The sequence below is a fragment of the Triturus cristatus genome, chromosome 4_2 (assembly GCF_964204655.1).
Source record: "Triturus cristatus chromosome 4_2, aTriCri1.1, whole genome shotgun sequence".
In the NCBI taxonomy this organism is placed as follows: domain Eukaryota; kingdom Metazoa; phylum Chordata; class Amphibia; order Caudata; family Salamandridae; genus Triturus; species Triturus cristatus.
The window spans coordinates 338497188-338510096 of NC_140586.1; the positions used below are offsets into that span (position 1 = coordinate 338497188).

General features: G+C 45.8%; 1 protein-coding gene across 2 annotated transcripts in view; it reads left to right on the forward strand.

Annotated features, from left to right (window-relative positions):
• Positions 1 to 12909, forward strand: part of SHCBP1L (SHC binding and spindle associated 1 like) — a 1698124-nt gene that overhangs the window by 497801 nt on the left and 1187414 nt on the right. The gene's annotated exons all lie outside the window — the stretch shown is intronic.

A 12909-nucleotide genomic window follows, 5' to 3' on the forward strand; every position in this document is an offset into this window, starting at 1 on the left:
GGAGCGATTCTGGACACCTCTGTAAACAAGGCATTTCCCTCCACAGAGAGGCAACTGGGTCTCATGACGCTTGCCAAGAATTTCACAAGAGAAAAGTATCTTTCAGTACGCAAGAACACGTCGCTACTGGGGACAATGTCCTCTTGCATACCTCTGATTCCTTTATGCCCACTAAACATGCGTCCATTACAGGAGGAACTGGACCGGCAATGGCACCAGGCAGAGGGATCCTTCGACGACAAGGTGAAGATCACGCCGGCTATGGGGCAACCCCTGCTGACGAGAGGCAACTACCTCGAAACACGTGTCCAGGGATGGCATTTATTATTACACTTTGTAGCATAGGTGTACTCGCCGCTGCTACTCTATCATCCAGAATCCTATGGGGCTACTTGCTAAAGACCAGCGGAGTGCGACCCACGTGAAAATAATGTTTGAAGCTCCCTGAGCGATTGGCTGACGAGCCTGGAGTCTGCACCCGCGCGCCGCCACGAAAGGTACTTAAACCTCATATTTTTTGGCAGTCTACGGCACCCCCCACACAGTCCTGCTCCCTGCTGACGAGAGGCAACTACCTCGAAACACGTGTCCAGGGATGGCATTTATTATTACACTTTGTAGCATAGGTGTACTCGCCGCTGCTACTCTATCATCCAGAATCCTATGGGGTTACTTGCTAAAGACCAGCGGAGTGCGACCCACGTGAAAATAATGTTTGAAGCTCCCTGAGCGATTGGCTGACGAGCCTGGAGTCTGCACCCGCGCGCCGCCACGAAAGGTACTTAAACCTCATATTTTTTGGCAGTCTACGGCACCCCCCACACAGTCCTGCTCCCTGCTGACGAGAGGCAACTAACTAGCGGAGTGCGACCCACGTGAAAATAACGTAGGCTATGGGGCAAGCACTAGCATGGTGGACTCACAAAAGGAACGTTTTAGTGGGCCTTTCCTTCTTGACTGAACCAGCTCCATTGGTAATTACCACTGATGCATCCTTGGAAGCATGGGGGGGCGTTCCTTCAGGATCTACAGGTCAGCGGTCGGTGGTGATTACAGGAACTGCAGCTACACATCAACTTGCTGGAGCTCAAAGCGATAGGCTTGGCATTGCTAGCTTTCCTACCAAGAATTCAGGGAGCATCTGTTCTGGTAAGAACAGACAACACAACTGCAATGCACTATATCAACAAGCAGGGAGGTACAAGATCACTCTCCCTGTCACAGAAAGCACAAAAGATATAGAAGTGGTCTGTTCAACACAAGGTGTCTCTAAAAGTGGAACATCTTCCAGGAGATCAGAATGTCAAAGCGGACACTCTCAGCAGACTAAAGTCCACATGCCACGAGTGGGAAATCAACCAGGAAATTTTACAAAGCATCTTCTTCAAATGGGGAGTTCCGACAGTAGATCTGTTTGCGACAGCTCAGAACAAAAAATGCTGGTTCTTCGCAAGTTAGCATCACCAGAAGGGATCTTGGGGGAATGCGTTTTTGATGGCATGGTCAGGCGTCTTTGCCTACGCCTTTCCTCTGGTTCCCCTCCTGCCACGCGTTCTAACGAAGATATAGAAAGAAAAGTGATACTGATAGCTCCGTGGTGGCCCAGGCAACATTGATTCACAGAGTTGCTCCTGCTGTCGGAGGATCATCCGATTTGTCTGCAACCAATACCATCACTCCTGACAATGTCCTGGGGACAAGTGCTTCATCCAGACCCGAGATCGCTATGCTTAGCGGCCTGGCTCCTGAACACTGCGAATTTCAACACCTAGATATTTCATCAGAATGCAGAGATATACTAGCAAATGCCAGAGCGGAAAGTACAAACAAGACATATAGGATGAAATGGAAGAGATTCTGTTTGTGGTGCCAAGAACGTAACATTCATCCTCTAAACTCAGCGGCACATGAGATTATTCCATATATTTTAATGTTGGCAAGGTCTGTTTTAGCCCATGCTTCTATTAAAGTGCATCTTGCTGCAATTTCTCAATATCGAAGAACTTCCTCGGGTCCATCACTCTGGTCTGAAAGGATTATCAAACAATTCATGAAAGGGTTGTTTCGGACTTTTCCTCCCAAAAGACCTCCTCCACCTCTCTGGCAGTTGAACATGGTTTTATCTCAATTGATGAAGCAGCCATTTGTACCAATTCACAGGGCGGATCTAAAGTTCTTATCCTGGAAGGTAGCTCTTCTAATAGCTCTCACTTCAGCCAGAAGAGTTGGGGAAATACAGGCTCTCGCGATACAAGAACCTTTTCTGCTGTTCAAAGAGGACAGGATTGTTCTCAGGACTAATCCAAAATTCATTCCGAAAGTGCCTACAGACTTTCATCTGACTGACCTGCTAATCCTTAAGAGGTTTTTCCCTCATCCGTCAACAGCAGCGGAGAGAGCTCTTCATTCATTGGATGTTCAACGTTGTCTGAAGTTTTACTTGCAGCAAACAAGGCCTTACCGCAAGTTTACCCGGGTGTATGTGGCTTATAGTGCCCCCAGGAAGGGGTTCCCTTTGTCAAAGAGGGGAATTGCACGATGGATTTCAACTGCAATACAGTTTTGTCATCAGGCGGCAGGAAAGTCGTTGAATGCACGTGTCCATGCTCATTCTACAAGAGCAGTGTCCACCTCCACTGCTTTATTTGCTGGAGTACCTATCCAGGATATCTACAGGGCTGCTACCTGGAAGAGTACGCATACTTTCACCAGACGTTACTGCCTCGATGCACCTGCAGAGAAAGATGTGGCAGTAGGACAAGCAGTACTGAGGAACCTTCTCCAATGACGGTGAGCCCTCTTTACCAACCCTCCTTCCTTTTTTATTGGATATACATTTTTATTGTTGTATATTGTATTATATGCAATTTGGAAAGTTTTTTTTGTGTGTGTTGGTATATAAAGACCGCTTTTATCGAGCTACATTTGTTCCCTTGTTCCAGGTCTTGGGTAACAAAAAATGTGCTATGTTTTACTGCTCGCTATTCTGATTCAGGCATGTGAATCTTGTTGTTGTAGTAACTTTATTCGATATAAAAATATCATAAAAGTATAAAACATTATAAAAACAATCTTTAAAAGCAAAAAAAAGAAAGAAGACAAGGACCCACTACAACATTGGGTTCCCCATGAATACAGCAAATATTTTTTTAACAATATCTGATACAGCATAGTTCATTGACATCAAGGAGCCAGGTACAAAGGATAAAAATGTCATGAAAAGGGTGGAATTTAGAGCTGAAGATGATGTTACTTTACAAGCTGAAAACTAGGGGGTAGGCTAAAGGGACAAAATTATTCACAAAAGATATTTAATGTTTCTTAAGAAGTCTCTGCCTTATCCTCCAGGCTCCCCCCAGAAACTTTGCGGTCCCGATTATAACGCTAGGGACTGTCGTCTCATAAGTTAAAATTCGCAAGGCCACCCTATGCGACCTACAGCCCAGATTGGCACATACAGGTTTCAACCATCTAGATCTGGGTTGTTTTTAGGCCTGGCATGCAAACAGGAAGTGGCCGATGGATTCCGAGGGGGAGGCACAACCTGGACAGCCTATATCACCCCCCTTCCCACCTTTCCACCCTGTTTGAAAATCATGAAGTGGTAATGTGCCATATCTTAATTTAAGGTAGAGTGACCTGTCAATGGGCGATTCAATAATATCTAAAAAAGCCTCTAATCTCGGGGCAGGTTTGGCATCCAAAAATTTCTCAGTGAGGATGCCTCTCTTGGACCGCAGAGTGATAGCGATGACCCAATCCCAGTACATTTTTTTGACAATGGGCTTAGAAGGTGGTTGCTGGTTCTCCCAGGAGTCTCCCAAGCCCAGCTCCAGCACCAGTTTTTGAAAATTGGATACCCACGGAATCGGATGTACGATGTTACAACGCGAGTTTTTACAACGCGTACCGTTACATCGCGGTCGTTAAAACGACTGCGATGTTACCACGCCATGCCTTTACAACGCAAGTCTTTACATCGACTTGCACTAGATGGCGTGCTAACATTAGAAAAGCGTAATTTACTATTCCAACTCCAGTCCACTTAACAGTAGGGAAGGTGTTTGGATAGTAAACTACACTATTTGTAATGTTAGCACGCCATCTAGCGCAAGTCGATGTAAAGACTTGCGTTGTAATGGCATGGCGTGGTAACATGCAGTCGTTGTAACGATTGCGATGTAACTGCATCGCGGTGTACTAACCGCGATGTAAAGGTTGTTCCCCACGGAATCTTATAGCAGGCTCCAAGATGTAATATATCGTCCAGAGCGGCGGCGTATCGGGATAAGTCCGGGGACCTCCTGAGCCTCACCCAGTACAATAGGGGGCGCAGCCTAGCCACATCGTTTATAGGATGTCTGCCAAGATCGCTACGGAGAGGAACAAGTGGGGTAGACAAAGGAAGCGTGACTATGTCTCTAAAAAACTTATTTTCGGATTAGGTCAGCTCTGCTAGATTTTCAAATCCCCAGAGTTCCGCCCCTTAGAGAGAAGCAGATAGCGCCTTCCCCTGGTATACCTTGGTTACTGCAGCTATAGGACGACTGTATGACAGCCTCTGGGGTCTAGCAATAGCTCCTGCGGCTCGCTTGTGGTTTAGGAGCATTTTGGATATGTGAGGTGCCCATTTCAACTTATTATTAATCCTCACCCCAAGATAATCAAAGGCTGACACAAGCTCCAGATTACAATTGTGGACCTTGATGTTATTCTTAAATCTTTTAGAGGGGGACATGGCCATTAGCTTGGTCTTTGATGTATTGATCTTCAAGCCCCTGATGTTGCAGAACTTGGTAAAACGGGACAGCAATTTTTGAAGCTCTTTGAGATCAGCATCGTGTCATCTGCAAAGAGCAGAGAGGGTGATTTTTCACCGCCCAAAACTGGGGCGTCGACCCCATCGTCTCTCAAATAGTCTGCCACCCCATTTATAAAGAGAGAGAACAGGGTCGGCGCCATGATGTTAATAAGATCCCAAAACGGGGATGAGTCTTTCAAACGAGCTGCGCGCTTCAGGTCCTGCCAGTGATCTTCCTCCCATTTGCGCTTTGCTTTCTTTACGGCGCTGTAATAGGATTTCCGGGCATGAATGACGGAGGGCTGATCCCTTGCTTTTAAGACCCTAGCAAGTACCTGTCTCCTTTCCCTGCAATCGCTTGAAAACCACAAGTTTACCATTTTCGGTCTGGATAGCTTGCGATCCCCTTTAACACTTGATTCGAAAAACTTCCCCACCTTAACCACGGTCTCCAAATAAATCTGATTAAAACCCTTGACAGGAAGGATATTGGAAGAACTAGCAGGGGCAGCATCCATTAAACTTATGCTTTCTTCCACAATGTTTTTGATCCTGTCCAAATCCAACTCTCGCTCAGCGACTCTAGACCATTTGAGCCGTCTATTACAATTAGATGGGACAACCTCTCTAGACCATAATGTCTGGCCATTATCAAGCTCAAAAGATGTAGTAGACCACTCGCTCTTAAGTTGCATGATAACCGGGTCGTGGTCGCTCTCATGCCTGGAAATAATTTCCATATCGATGAGATCCGGCCACAGTTTGACATCCAGCAGGATGTAGTCTATGCGCGAAGGGGCCCTAGTTCTAGTGAATGTAGGTGCTCCCTTAATATCTGAGCGGGTTCTGCCATTTGTCACCCTTAAATTAAACTCTAGAGTCAGGGTGTAAATTTGCACGGCCCTTTTTGTCCACTCTTTTACTGGTTGGAGGCTAAGGGAAGGAATGCCTCGCTTAGAGTCAACCTCGTCCGTGCCCATGATGTCATCCTCGCTAAGGGGCTCGAAGGTGCAATTAAAATCACCGGCAACAATGACACCCGAGGCGACGGGGATGGATGAAAGTTCGGTCTCAAGAGTTGTTAACGTTGGCCTTAATTGTGCACCAGATGACCCTCTAGCATAAATATTAAAGATTTCTAAGCCCGGATGACGTTCTGACCCACCAACGGATAAGTGGAGAATATCATGGGACGCACATACATTATGCTTGACTGTCCAATTCAAATCAATGTTTACCCAGATTAGAAGGCCCCCCGATGGACGTCCTCTAGGGGAACTAATCGCCGGAACAGAAAAGGTTGAAAACCCGGGTCTGTGGAAGGGAACCAAGCTCCAGGTTTCCTGGAAGAGAACGATGTCAAATTTATCGATAAAATCATTCCATGCAGGGTCAGCAAGGTTCCTTTTTAATCCGGCGATGTTCCAAGAGATGAGCTGAATAGCTGTTGGAGGGTTTATAGTGGAGGGGGAAGCTATAACTATTTCCCTGCTTTCAGGGCCCCTCCCATCTGGGCCCCTCCCAGGAGCTGCGCCAGATATCACTGGCGAAACAGGTCCAGCCCCTATGGAATCTAAAGAGGGACCAGAATTGTAGCCCAATCCCTCTGGACAGGGATACTCGGGGGTTGGTAAAACGGTGTTTACATAAGGATTAATTAGTCAATCCACCTGTCTGAGCCCAGAGTCCCCCTGGTCACTATGATAAGACCAAACCGGGGAGCTACGGATTTGAATGCTGGAGTGTGCAGGAGGTGATGTCCTATATTCTAGCGATATTAGATTTTCCGCTAGGGCTAGATCTCTAAGCTCAACCTCCACACAGTCCAGTAGCGAGTCCTCTCTATACAATCGTCGCACTCTCAATATGTCATCTCTGATAATTGATCTGCATCCTCTAGTGTTTCTCAGCCAATGGATGACTTTATTCTGCAGTGAGTCACTACTTTCGTACCCCCCCTGATTAATCGGTTTCGGGACACCAGTCATAAAAACGGAGGGCTTAGGGAGAGGATAACATGACGTGGAACCACCAGCCACTGAACAAGGAAGGGGGCCAAGTTCACCCCTACTAGGGGGATGGGTAGCGTAAGTACTAGCCCTAGTTTGTAAATGTATGTTTGGCAGCCTTTTGGGGGTCAAAAACCGCGTGACTTTGGCAGAGGACCTGGAGGTGGGCACTAATTTATTTTTGGCCTCTCCCAGAACCCTGCCTTGGGCCTTAGCTAGGGAATCATTCGGCTGGGGGAAAATAAGAGGGACCGGGTCAATCAGCTTCTGAATGGGTATGAATCCCGGAGGTGGGGCTGGGACGGGAATTACCTGGGGCATACCTTGGTTTAAACCAAGAGTCGCCACCCTGGTATTCAGAACTGCAACCAGCTCTTCCAACCTTTTGATCCTATCCAGTAGGTCTTCTGAAGAGCCAGATGGAGATGGAGACCTGACGGGGCTGGCAGAAGTGACAAGCACCCTATCAGAAGGTAGAATACAACTACTATCGGGATTAGGATCTAATAAGGAAAACCTGTTAGAACATAAAACAGGATTGGAAGGAAGCTCATAATTATGTAAAACTGGTTCAGTGGGTGCGATAACCTGGACTTCAGTGGGTGAGGGATCAACAACGTCCTTCGATGGGACAGCAGCTGTACCAAGCAAGTTGCTGCTTTGATGTTGGTTAATAAACATCGCAGGGATCCTTTTATTGCCATTGGTAGGAACAGGCTTCACCACTTTGCACCCCCCTTGGGTCATAACATCCCCAACCCCAGTGGTCAAAGACTCCTCACATTCATTAACAATATCCTTTTTTCGGGACAGGACACAATTCATTGCAGCATGTTTTGCGTTCTTAGGTTTTTTCCCTTTTTTACTGCTAATCACCAGTCCCCCCTCAGTAGATTTTCTCTTGCCCATGCTTATGGCCACCACTGACAACACGGTGATAACAGCAAATACTGATGCGTAGGATAGTCCAGACAGTAGCAAAAAGGGAGACAAAAGTCACTGTATATAGGTCCCAGGGGCCCCAAGGGGTATAATACAGATCACAGTACCTTAACAGCTTTCAATGGTGGCAAGCGTTCCATGTGCTGAACCTCAGGGGGGTAGCCCTGCCCGGCCTCTTCCGGCCCCTAACGGCCACAAACGGCCCGCCCTTTGCCCGGGCTTAGCCCGGCGCACGCCCGTGCGCGTCCCGCGAAGCGGGAGGCGGGGTGAGTTTAAATGCGAGCCCCGGTGTCAGGGGGCGGGACCTCTGCTGCCGGCGCTACCCACTGGCTCCTGGGTCATGTAGTTGTCCTGGCGTTGTTTGCTCTGGCCCCCACTGCTTGCGATGCGTCTCCCGCGAAGCGGGAGGTGCGAGGAGTTTAAATGCGAGCCCCGGTGTCAGGGGGCGGGACCTCTGCTGCCGGCGCTACCCACTGGCTCCTGGGTCATGTAGTTGTCCTGGCGTCGTTTGCTCTGGCCCCCACTGCTTGCGATGCGTCTCCCCATCTATGAAAGGTCCAATACTGGAGTAAGAAAACAAGTTACTTACCTGTAACTGTAGTTTTCCAGTATTGGAAGCTTTCATAGATTCACATGCGACCCACCCTTCTTCCCTGAGAAGCTGACCTTGATTTTAGCACAAAAGGTGTCTAGGGCACAAGTGCACGAAAATCTGAGGGGCAGAAGGTTCTCTCAGGAGGGTTCTAGAGGATGAGGAGCTCTGATTGGTTCAGGGACACGTTTGGTCTCTTTTACATAACAAAGGTTATGGGTTGCAAAAGGGAAATGGGGCTAGGCCTCTTTTCAGTTTGCTTATCAACTAAGCATTGCATTTTTATATACCGGAGACTCCCGTCTCGATGACGGGGAATGATGCAGGCATGTGAATCTACGAAAGCTTCCAATACTGGAGAACTACAGTTACAGAAAAGTAACTTGTTTTCTTCTCTTCCAGGGGTATCCTCATCAAAGTCATAAGCAACCCACTCACCTCCCCGGACAAGTGATTCAAGATACATGTCATCTCTTTGTGCCATGGCATTCGGGTCTCCGCAAAGAACAACTGACCTAACTGTCACGCCTGAGGCATGATGGGAAGCTAGGGGTCATGGCTGCCTTAAAGGCATGGTGCTAGTTTATTCTGTGTGTTTCTGTGAGTTAGCTTTTCAGCTTTCTACACTGATGTTTCTGCAATGCAGCCTATGTGCTGGCAATGTTTTTTTCATTCCTCTTTGCAGGATTATATTTCTGCTGTGCATTAAAGCAGTTTTCAAATGTGTTTCTTTCTCCCTGCTTTATTGAAATTGCATTTATATGCAATGGAAATTCTTACATCATTGGTCAGCGTTTTTTGGTATAAGGAAGGCTGCATTGTGTGTTTATTGTTATATATATATATATATTCACTGAAAAAACCATAGGTTTCACACACGTTATAGTTACGAATTAGCATTTAAAAAACCTTGCAAATTCACTTAAAAAACCATAGGTTTCACACATGTTATAGTTAGCTGGACATTTCACTCGTAAAAAAACCAATGAAATTCCCCCGTTATAGTTAGTGCAGGCAACTATAACTCACGCGACCGCAATCCTCTGCTGATGACGTCAGATATTACATCACTGTATTTAGACACTTATTTACCCATGTCTTCTTCCATTAATCTTTAGCTATACATATATTACAAATATTTATTTTTCATAAAGACACATATGTCATCAGTGATGTAATATCTGACGTCATCTGCAGAGGATTGCGGTCGCGTGAGTTATAGTTGCCTGCACTAACTATAACGGGGGAATTTCATTGGTTTTTTACGAGTGAAATGTCCAGCTAACTATAACATGTGTGAAACCTATGGTTTTTAAGTGAATTTGCAATGTTTTTTAAATGCTAATTCGTAACTATAACGTGTGTGAAACCTATGGTTTTTTCAGTGAATTCGTACGGTTTTTTAAATGCTAAGTTATGTATTTTTTTATTTTTTTTTAATCGCGAGGTGTGCGCACCGTGCGTGCGCTGTGGTCGCCCAGTGCGCTTCGCGCACCGAGCACCGACGTTTCGCAGTGCGTGCCGTGCGCGCACCTCGCGATTTTTTTAAAAAAAAATTTTTTTTTCTCCCTTGGGGTTCCTTCTGTGACCCCCTGACCAAGGCTAGGGGGTCAGGAACTGTCCACTCTGCCCCCTTTTCACGTTCTCCACCTTTTTTTTTCACCCCCTCAGACTGCGAGAGACAAAATGGCGGCAGACACTTCCTGGTTTCGACCGATTCGAATGTTTACCGACATCTAACAACCAATCAGAATTGCGCTCGCGCACGGCAGGGTGCGCGCACAGTGCGCGCACGGTGCGCACGTATAGATATTGATATGCTTTTAAATGCTATTTTCTCAGGAAATACTGAACAGATTTACCCCAGACCTGCAAAAGGCACTTCCTTGACCTTATGGCTACCTCTCTGCCAAATTTCACGTAATTCTGTTCAGCCGTTCGGGCTGTAGCTGCGACTAAAGGTCCTATGGAAAAATGCATGGGGAAAACGTGTTTTGGGACCCCCCCTTTTTCTCTGCCCCCGCTTGACGAATCACCCCGAGACTTTCAGGGTAGGAGTTGAGCGGTTGCCCCATTAGTTTTGAAGATTTCACGAGGATTCGTCAACCGGCGCCAAAGTTCTTCAAAATAGAATTTTGAGATTTCCTATGGAAACTAGGTTGTAACTATAACTATCTACTGGCGACCGCCAGTAGATTATATATATATATATATATATATATATATTACCTACTGGCGGTCGCCAGTAGGTAGTTATAGTTAGGACCACGTTTCCATAGGAAATCCGCAACATTCTATTTTGAATAACTTTTGCGCCGGTCGACGAATCCTCGCGAATTTTTCAAAATAGGTGGGGCGCTCCGCTCCGCTCCTACCCTGAAAGTCTCGGGGGGATTCGTCAAGCGGGGGCTGAGATAAAAGGGGGGTCCCAAAACGCGTTTTTCCCATGCATTTTTCCATAGGACCTTTAGACAGGGCTACAGCCCGAACGGCTGAACAGAATTACTAGAAATTTGGCAGAGAGGTAGTCCTCAGGTCAAGGAAGTGCCTTTTGTAGGTTTGGTGTAAATCTGTTCAGTAGATTCTGAGAAAATAGCCTTTAAATCAATATATATATCTGAGCCAGCTTACTGTGCGCTTACGGTACGCTTACCGTACGCGTACGGTGGCGTGCGCGAGCGCGATTCTGATTGGCTCTTAGATCTTAGTAAACATTCGAATCGGCCGAAACCAGGAAGCGGCGGCCGCCATTTTCTCTCTCGCACTGAGAGTGATTTTTAAAATTTAAAGCCCAAAAACATGTAAAGGGGCTGTTTAGACAGCTCCCACACACATAGGCATGTTGAGGGAGTCCCCAAAGATCCCCCAAGACCAAAAACGGAATTTTTATTTTTTCGGTAATTTCGCCGATTACGCTTACCGTACGCGTACGGTAAAAAATTATTTAAAAAAAAAAATCATCCACACTCTCTCCACCCCGTGTGCAAATGGTGCCCGAAGGGCACCATTTGTGCATGGCTTATAAAATATACGAAAAATTTAAATATTACCTTTCAAAACGAAGTGCATCATATGTCCTCCATGTGCGCACGGTGCGCGAAGCGCATCGTGTGTACATGGCCCATCTAGCGTAACGTGGGCACGCGGTGCGCGTAGCGCACCGCGTGCCCACCGTGCGTGCATGGCACTAACTGCGTAAAGTGGGTGCGCGAAGCACACCGCGTGCTCACTGTGCGCGCACGGTGCGCGAAGCGCACCGTGCGCGCACAGAACGAACTGCGTTAAGTGGGCGCGCACGCCACGAATGGCGTAAAGTAACTTAGCATTTAAAAAACCGTACAAATTCACTGAAAAAACCATAGGTTTCACACACGTTATAGTTAGGAATTAGCATTTAAAAAACCTTGCAAATTCACTGAAAAAACCATAGGTTTCACACATGTTATAGTTAGCGGAAATTTTACTGATAAAAAACCAATGAAATTCCCCCGTTATAGTTACTGCAGGCAACTATAACTCACGCGACCGCAATCTTCTGCTGATGACATATGTGTCTTTATGAAAAAAAAATATTTGTAATATATGTATAGCTAAAAATGTATGGAAGAAGACATGGGCAAATAAGTGTCTAAATACAGTATTAGCATCAGCAGAGGATTGCGGTCGCGTGAGTTATAGTTGCCTGCAGTAACTATAACGGGGGAATTTCATTGGTTTTTTATCAGTAAAATTTCCGCTAACTATAACATGTGTGAAACCTATGGTTTTTTCAGTGAATATATATATATATATATATATATATACTTAAAAAACCATAGGTTTCACACATGTTATAGTTAGGTGGATATTTCACTTGTAAAAAACCAATGAAATTCCCCTGTTTTAGTTAGTTCAGATAACTATAACTCGCGCGCCCGCAATCCACTGTTCATGACGTCACTCATGACATGGTCAGTGGCATCACTCATGACATCACTGATGACATCATCCTTGTGATAGAGTGGCGGTCGCGCGAGTTATAGTTATCTGAACTAACTATAACGGGGGAATTTCATTGGTTTTTTACGAGTGAAATATCCACCTAACTATAACATGTGTGAAACCTATTGTTTTTTAAGTGAATTTGCAAGGTTTTTTAAATGCTAATTCCTAACTATAACGTGTGTGAAACCTATAGTTTTTTCAGTGAATTTGTACGGTTTTTTAAATGCTAATTTATTTATGTATTATTATTTTTTTATATATTTATTTTACAATAAACTACGTATTAAAAATTATTATTATATTTTTTTGGTTTTTCACCGTGCGCGCACCCCCGCGATTTAAAAAAATAAATAAAAAATATTTCTGCCTTCGGGGTCCTTCAGGGACCCCCTGACAAAGGCTAGGTGGTCAGGAACTCTCTACCCTGCCCCCTTTTCACGTTCGCCACCTTCCTTTTTCACTCTCGCACTGAAAACAAACAAAATGGCGGCCGACACTTCCTGATTTCGACCGATTCGAACGTTGACTAACATGTAACCACCAATCAGAATTACGCTTGCGCACGTTAGGGTGCTCGCACG